The following is an 8,383-nucleotide window of genomic DNA, read 5'->3' as shown; positions in this document are numbered from 1 at the left end:
TATTTGCCTGAGAATTTTATTTACAATTCCAATTCTTGCAGTAATCATTCTTCCTGCTTATTTCATTTTAGCCGAGTCAATAAAGGTTTCGTGTCGCAAATAATTTAGGGAAAGCCAAATTTTTGCAAGTTGTTAGTACATAAAGTATACACTAAAAAAATACAAAGTCCCAACCCCCACCCCTCTTGCTTCCCCCCCCACCCCCTCCGAAACATTATCAGAGCAGTACTATGATTATACGCTTTTCGTGTTGCAACTACTTCAGAGAAAGCTGAGTTTTGGCAGGATGTTTACATAATGTATTCTTTAAAAAAGTACAAATTCCCGACCCCCACCACTCTTTCTCCCCCCTTCCCGCCCTCCGAAACATTGCAAGAACAGTACTATGACTGTACGCTTTTCGTGTCGCAACTAATTAAGAGAAAGCTGAATTTTGGCAGGATGTTAGTACGTAATGTATTCTTTAAAAAAGTACAAAGTCCCGATCCCCACCCCTCTTGCTTTCCTCCACATCCCCTCCGAAACATTGCAAGAGCAGTACTATGATTATGCGTTTTTCGTGTCGCAACTAATTTGGGGAAAGCGGATGTTTTTCAAGATGTTAGTACAAAAAATATACACTAAAGTAAGACAAAAAGTCCCGACCCCTACCCCTTTCTCTCCCCCTTCCTTCCCCACCCCTTCTGAAACATTGCAAGAGCAGTACTATGATTACGCGCTTTTCGTTTCCCAACTAAATAGGGGAAAGCTGATTTTTTTTCAAGATGTTAGTATACAAAGTATACACTAAAAAACACACAAGGTCCCTTCCCCTATTGCTTCCCCCCCACTCCGTCTGAAACATTGCAAGTGCAGTATTATGATTATACGCTTACAGCTAGAAAACTAATGATGATAGCGGAGTATTCTTTTTATTTCACTTCTTACAATATTATAAACCAGTGGTGTTCAACCGGCGGATGCCTACGGGTCATATCCGTCCCATGAAACTGATCAGTGTGAACCGTTGTTTTGCGAAATGTTACAACTAGAGGACTAAGTTACAGCTGGTTTCTGAAAAACAGGTTGCATTCAACAACAACAACAACAACAAAAAAAAAAAAGGCATCAAGTTATTATAACTACAATTTTTTTTTTATAAGGGGTCATCTAACAGTTTGTTGGCTTGGTCTGAAATATTGTTACAATGCGTTCCACTACAGTATTCACATATAGACGTACAATGGAACCCAGTTTTGCGACAGCTACAGTTTGTAACACAATATTTTACAGTTGCAAGGTATGAGTAGGAGAATTTAACTTGGAGCAGAGGTAATTGTCATGATCTTAGGAATCAGTCTAAATATATTTACAAACCCATTGTTCTGCTGGAAACTTAAAACCTAACCAAATTTGAATAAAAGTTTGTGAAAAGCAAGTAATCGCAAAAATGTCCCTAAAGTCCACTTTTGATTTATCAAAACTTCCACGAACTTTAGACGTCACTCTACAACATCTTTTAAAGGTTTCCACCAGAGTTTTTAGGGTCAACACCAGATTCAAACTTGGTTAGGTTTTAAACGTCCCCCAGAAGAGTGGGGTTGGCATTGTACTTCATGCAAAAGACTTATTCCTAAGTTCATGAAGATTACCTCTGCTTCAAGTGAACTTCTCCAATTAATATCTTGCAATTGAAAACAGTATGTGTTTCAAACTGCATCTGTCGTAAAGCTAGGTTCGATTGTACGTCTATGTGTGGACACTGTAGTGGAATGCACTGTAACAATATTTCGGACCAAACCAACGAAATATTAGAAAATGGCTCCTTATATAAGACTTAAAAATAATAACCAAAAGCAATATTAAACGTTAATAATATCTGCTGCAAGAAAATAATCTCTGTTCAAATAAACTGTTCTTGATTTATTTAAAGCTTAAATAGTTAGCCAAGCATTAACATAATTTTGTAGACTATCGCCAACACAAACAAATTATAAACTTTTGTAACAAATAATTGCATTATGGTAGTAAAAACTTTAAGTGAACGTCATTACATTCTTGATCCATTTGAAGAAAATGATTATTATCACATTATTATCTATAAATTTTGTTCAAACATTTCTTTCCAAGACGTAATGATAAAAAGCTATTAATTTGTTGAAGTTACTTTTTGCTTTTTGTTGTGAGTCTTCTGCATATGAATAAGTTGGTAAAACGGTGAAATGAGCTACCTACATAAGAAGTGTAGGTTTTTAGCGTATACTTTATGTATTAACATCCTGCTAAAATTCAGCTTTAATTAGTTGCGACATGAAAAGCGTATAATCATAGTACTGCTCTTTCAATGTTTCGGAGGGGGTGGGGGGGGGGAAAGCAAGAGGGGTGGGGGTCGGGACTTTGTATTTTTTTAGTGTATACTTCATTTGCTAACATCCTGCAAAAATTCAGCTTTCCCTAAATTAGTTGCGACAAAGCCTATTTTTTTACCTTCATTGACTGGGCTATTTTGTCCAATACGAGGTTTGATAAAAAAAGAAATGTCATCTTGATCTTAAAGTCTTTCTTTTGCAAGGACAAAAGTATATTGATGACCTAAATAAATGACTGTTAAAATAGCTCCCGAGTCCTCAAATGAATCAAAATTTTTTAAGCTAAACAATACTTCCAGAATTTTTGAAAAATTCTTCTTTTTAAAAAAATTTTTTTTGTGCTCGAAACACTTTTTCACTTCAAATATAATTTAAAAAGCATTAACCCATATGCCTCATGTTTCCTTTTTTCATGCCTTTTGTTTCCTTTTCATGTCTCCCCCCCCCCTAAACAAATGCACCAATCATTTGCCCCTGCCCCAAATAACGTCTGGATTCGACCCTAACTCGCCCTTTGAGAAAATCTTGCTTACACCAGCATGGATAAAAATTGATCTATACATATGTAGTATGCAGTTTATACTATTTTTTATTGAAAAAATTGATGAAATTATTAAGAAAGTAAATTGTGAATAGAGATTAAAGAGTCAGAAACAATCCAACCCCCTTGATGATTTACCTTTTGTTTATGACAAAAGGTTTTGTTAGTAATTAGACAGTGTTCAGCTAAAGACATTATAGGCTTGATCATCATAAAATTGTGGGAAAATTAAGAGAGTATGAGTTTATAGTGGAGCAGTTTGTGAGGAACAAGTGTTAAAGTATAACTTATCACATTTTAAATGCACCAGTTACACCAATTGCAGAAGAAAGAACTATCAGCATTTTCAGTACAATAAAGAAGTTAAAAAAATTCACAATAAAAAGGTTAAAAATCTGAGAGTGTATAAGCTCCAATATCTATCCTATAATTAGAAGCAGCTACATTACGAAAGGAGAGACAAAACAAAAAGAATATGAACTAGAAATGAATGAAAGAGCTATTGCACAAAAAAACAGCAATTACAGTGAAACCTGTGCAAGTTGACCACTCGCGGTTCAGTACTTTGGCGGTCAACTTAGACGGGTGGTCAACTTATAAAGGGCGGTAATGATTTTTTTTTTTGTCATTTCTCGCACCGTGTATTCATTTTTCGAGGAATTCACCCTTATTACTCTTTCTGTTCAACTCACTTTCATTGTTTAACATTATTGAAAGTGAAACAATAATTAAAAATACTATTCAAATAATTGCTATTTTTTCCTTGTTTTTTAACTATATTAGACACTGCAGTTTTAGAAATTCCATATATGCCAGCTAATTTTCTTTGGCTTTCTCCATTTTCAATTAGTTTTAATATTTCATACTTTTTATTAATCTCAAGTTCAACTAACTTTATTTTGAAGCCTTTATATGCAAAACTTATAGCACAAAGAGCAACAAGCTCGACTCTCCCAGTTCATAAAGGCAAAAATAAAATCTCCTATCTCTTAATCCCTTGCTCCAGAGACATGTAACTTTACTCATTAGCAGGCCAGATCTGCGTACCTGCAGTGCGAGGGGCCCGCGTCTTTAAAGGGGCTAACGGCCCTAGAAATTGAAGAAAAAATAGAAAAAAAAAAAAAAAAACTAGCACTAAGACTTATTCACTTTAGTAATAGACACTTTTGGCCACCAGGGAGAGGTCCTATATATTTTGTTGCAGGGGGCCCAAAATGTATAGATCCGCGTCTGCTCTTTTTAGCACAATTCCTGTGTTGTCACAACATATTGCAACTGAAAGAAAAGACTTTAAACTTTTCTACTGACACCTATTTTCATTGAACACAGTACAAAAAGCTATCTCAAATAGAACAACAAATGAAAAACAAGTTTGGAGAATAAAGAGCAGCGTAAGCTTTACGCTGCTGTTTAGTTAGTAAAATGCTAGTCTGTCATTAAAGCATTAAAAACATTCTTGGAAAGCTATAAAATAAAATAAAATAAGATAAAATAAATAAATAAATAATAAAATAAAATAATTTACTGAAGAAAGTTTAATAAAATAAACCAAGTGGTCAACTTACAAAGAGTTTTTTACAATACTCCAAACCAAATTTGGCGTACATTAGTGGTCAAGATAGACTGGTGGTCAAGATAGAAAGGTGGTCAAGTTACAGAGGTTTTCCTTCATTATATGACATAGGACTAATTCCGTTCCTGACAAAAGCGGTCAACATAAACGGGTGGTCAACTTACAAAGTGGTCAACTTTACAGGTTTCACTGTATTTACTAATGAAGACTTTCTAAGCCAAATAATAGATAATTTATGCAATTCAGATGACAATTCAAAATAAAGTCTGACTCTGAAATGTTTGAACTAATCCACAGTTTTCTCTTAAAGTGACAAAAACTCGTAATTAGTCCAGTCAATGAGTGCTCTAAACAGGGGTGTAGCGTGCATGGAATATGCGATAATTTTTGACTTCAAAATAGTCAGGGGGTCAAGTGTTAGGGGTAGTTATTAAGTAAACATATTAAAAGTCCCCGCCCCTTGGGGGGGAGCTAAAGGTGGGAGGGAGAGGGGAAGAAAATGTTGGGGTTTTCAAGAAAATGTCGGAAACGGTGGAAAAAATGCGTTTAAAATAATAAAAAATTTTGAAAAAAAAAAAAAAAAATAGAACCGACTTCAAAAGTGCTCTAAAAAGTGAAAAATAATTTTATTCTTTAAACACCATCGATAATACTTTTAAACATAATTTTTGAAGTTGGCGCAAAAACAAAAAGTATAAAAAAAATTTTGAAAAATAAAATAGAACCGACTTCAAAATTGCTCTAAAAAGTGAAAAATAATTTTATTCTTTAAACATCATCGATAATGCTTTCAAACATAATTTTTGAAGTTGGCGCAAAAACGATAGCTAAAATCCAGTGTAACCGTGCTTCGTTCATTTTTTTTTCAGAAAAGCATCCAAAGTTACGAACGAAATATTTATATCTTATTCAAATATGCTGTCATCAATGCATAATGTATGTGATAGTGAAGAAACTGGGTCTGTTTAAATTTATAGTTGTAGTTGAGTTATGGCTGTGAATGATTTTATCTATCGTTTTTGCGCCAACTTCAAAAATTATGTTTAAAAGCATTATCGATGGTGTTTAAAGAATAAAATTATTTTTCACTTTTTAGAGCAATTTTGAAGTCGGTTCTATTTTATTTTTCAAATTTTTTTTTATTTTATTCTTTTTATTGTAAATGTAGGTATTTAAGAAATAGTAAGCAGTTACCATCACGAAACTTCACCTTATTTTTTTCATAAAAATGCTCCATACTAAAAAAAAAAAAAAAAAAAACTATAAACACGCGTTAAACTTCAAGCGATTGGCACTAAAAACTTATCTTTGTTCCACTTCGAAACTCATGTGTAGTTAATTTAATTATAACCATTTAAGCATTACGTTTTCCCTAACTAATTTACATTTCACAGCATCTAAGTTGCTCATAATGCAATCCTGTATTTTCTTACTTATCCCCGATCATCTGTTATTGGCATACTAGCTGCGTGCCCGGCGTTGCACGGGCTACCTAAAAAAATGTAAGAGCAGTCCAGTTGATGCTTTTGTAGTACACTGACACTAGTTTCTAACGCGTTAAGGAATAAATAAATGCGCGTAAAGCAAGGTTTGCAAAACACCAGTAAAACATATTTTTGCCAAAACACCTCATCAACGTTAATAATCGTTATCAATGATACAAGTTATGAGTACATTTTCAGTCAGCACAAAAGGGGAAAATATATGCATTATCAACTATAATCTTTACTCACGTTAAACTGAATTACATCTGATAGACTATATCGGAAATATTTATGCACAATAACAATCCGCTTTTTACATAAAATAGTCTACTACCCGGCGTTGCCCGGGTGTTTATTAATGCAACATACCACTCAGATAAATATTTGGATGGATTCTATCCACATGGTCGTACAAGAATTACATCAATCCGTTTTCCAGGTACAAACCCTCAAAGAACTCAAATAACTTGTAAATCACTCATTTACTTTACGACGTGCACGGTCCTCCTCGAAAATGAAAGTTATGTCATGTGACGCGTATTTAACAATCAGGCTTGAACAAAAAAAAAAAAAAAACAGCAAAATTTTGCTGCAGATTACGGCAAAATAATCGAAAAGTAAACAATTTAAACACCCTGATTACAGGAAAAGCCTTAAAACAAAAGCCTAATTTTATTTCTTTATATTCGAGAAAAAAAATTGCAACAGATCTTTCTTTTCAATGATTTTCTTCACGCTGTAAATTTTAATAAAAGCGTTCATCCGGAAAGTTGAGTTGAAGCACTGAATAATAATTTGAATGGAGGAAAGCCTTCGAAAAATAGGGATTTGATTTTGAAATCTAAGGGTCATAATTAATAGTTTTTAATTGATATCTCCACTAATTATTATCGGAGGATTATGCTAAATAGCCAAACATGAAGACGGGAAGATGACGAATCCATCGATACCTGGTTCGATGGTCAGTTCACTGTCGTTCGGGAGAAGAAGCTTGGACATAGATAGATAGATAGATAGATACTCAGATTTTATATGTATAAGATAAGATAAATCTCTCATTTACTTTACGACGTGAAATAAAGCTTAAATGCTTCATTTATTGTATTTGTGATGATGCCCTAAAATACTTTAGGTCGAATACTCTCTAAAGAAACATTACTTAATTCGAAATACACCGCCAGCTCAGACATTCCCAGCTCGACTGGGAATGTCTGAGCTGGCGATGTATTTCGAGTATTTCTGCCTAAGCCCTGGCTATAGGCATCACCACACTAGAGTGACTCTAGTGTGGTGGTGCTATAGGGCGGTAATTTACTTAAATTACTTAATTATTTGACTTGAGAAAAGCCTCAAAAAATCACTCATGAAACAAAGACAATATGAAACGTTAAATTAGCAATCGACGGAAAGCTGAGATGAAGCACGGTGCACCTCGAAAATAATTCGCAACTCCAACGAACTATAGGGGGCACTGAAGTCACTGTCTAATGGCGGAATTGAAAACTAAAACAAACGCACATGGTAACGAAGAAAATGCTAAAAGTGTTGTGATTTTTGTTCGTACGTATGATTGTTTCGCTTTATTCTTTTTAAATTAATTTTCAAAGTCTTGTTGATATTCTGACCCACGTAGAAAGAAATGAGAATTCAAGAAGCATTACTAAACGTCAAACATTAATGCAAAGTACGTAGTTCGTAGTTCTAAGCAGCCATTTTCACGATGTTGAATTCGATATTTATCAATTCTTGATAAAACTAAATAATAATTGTGGCCTGACAAGAATAACAATTAATGCTAGAAAATTTAATATGACATTACAAATTATTACCAAAAGAAGATGATACTTCTTTGCTTTGCTTTGGCTAGCGCTTGTTTTCCATTTGTAGCTGAGTTATTTCTCTTGAATTCCCGAATCGGTTAATTTAAAAATTTTCTGTTTCGATTTTTCTAATTTCTGAGTTACGATTTAATTGTGTCATGTTATGCAAATCATCAACAAAATTCTCACGGATATATGGTGGTAGTTTTCTTTTCAGTTGATTGACAATTATTTCTTTTTACTTATCGAATTCTGTAATCTTACTACCATTTTATTCCACTCATGATAAAAATTGAAAATGGTTTAACTAAAAACGCGAAATCTCGCCAAGGCTACTTTGCTTGCACAATGCCAAAATTATAACCCTAAACAAATTTGGCGAAACCTTTCAGCTGAGAATAAAAGGAATAAAGTAAATTCTTTCTCGGTTATTCATTTTGTTCTACGATAATATATTCAAGAAAATATTTTGCATACTGTCCATTCCAACTAAATGCTGCTGTAAAATATGGTAAGTTTAATTAATTTAAGATTAAAAAAAACCCCATATTCTTACAAATTCATACAAAACAATAAAAAATTTTACCTTGTATAACGTTATCCAAGTTTGTTAATCC

This window comes from Uloborus diversus, chromosome 2, assembly GCF_026930045.1.
Source record: "Uloborus diversus isolate 005 chromosome 2, Udiv.v.3.1, whole genome shotgun sequence".
Lineage (NCBI taxonomy): Eukaryota > Metazoa > Arthropoda > Arachnida > Araneae > Uloboridae > Uloborus > Uloborus diversus.
Note: the sequence above shows the minus strand (reverse complement) of the source record.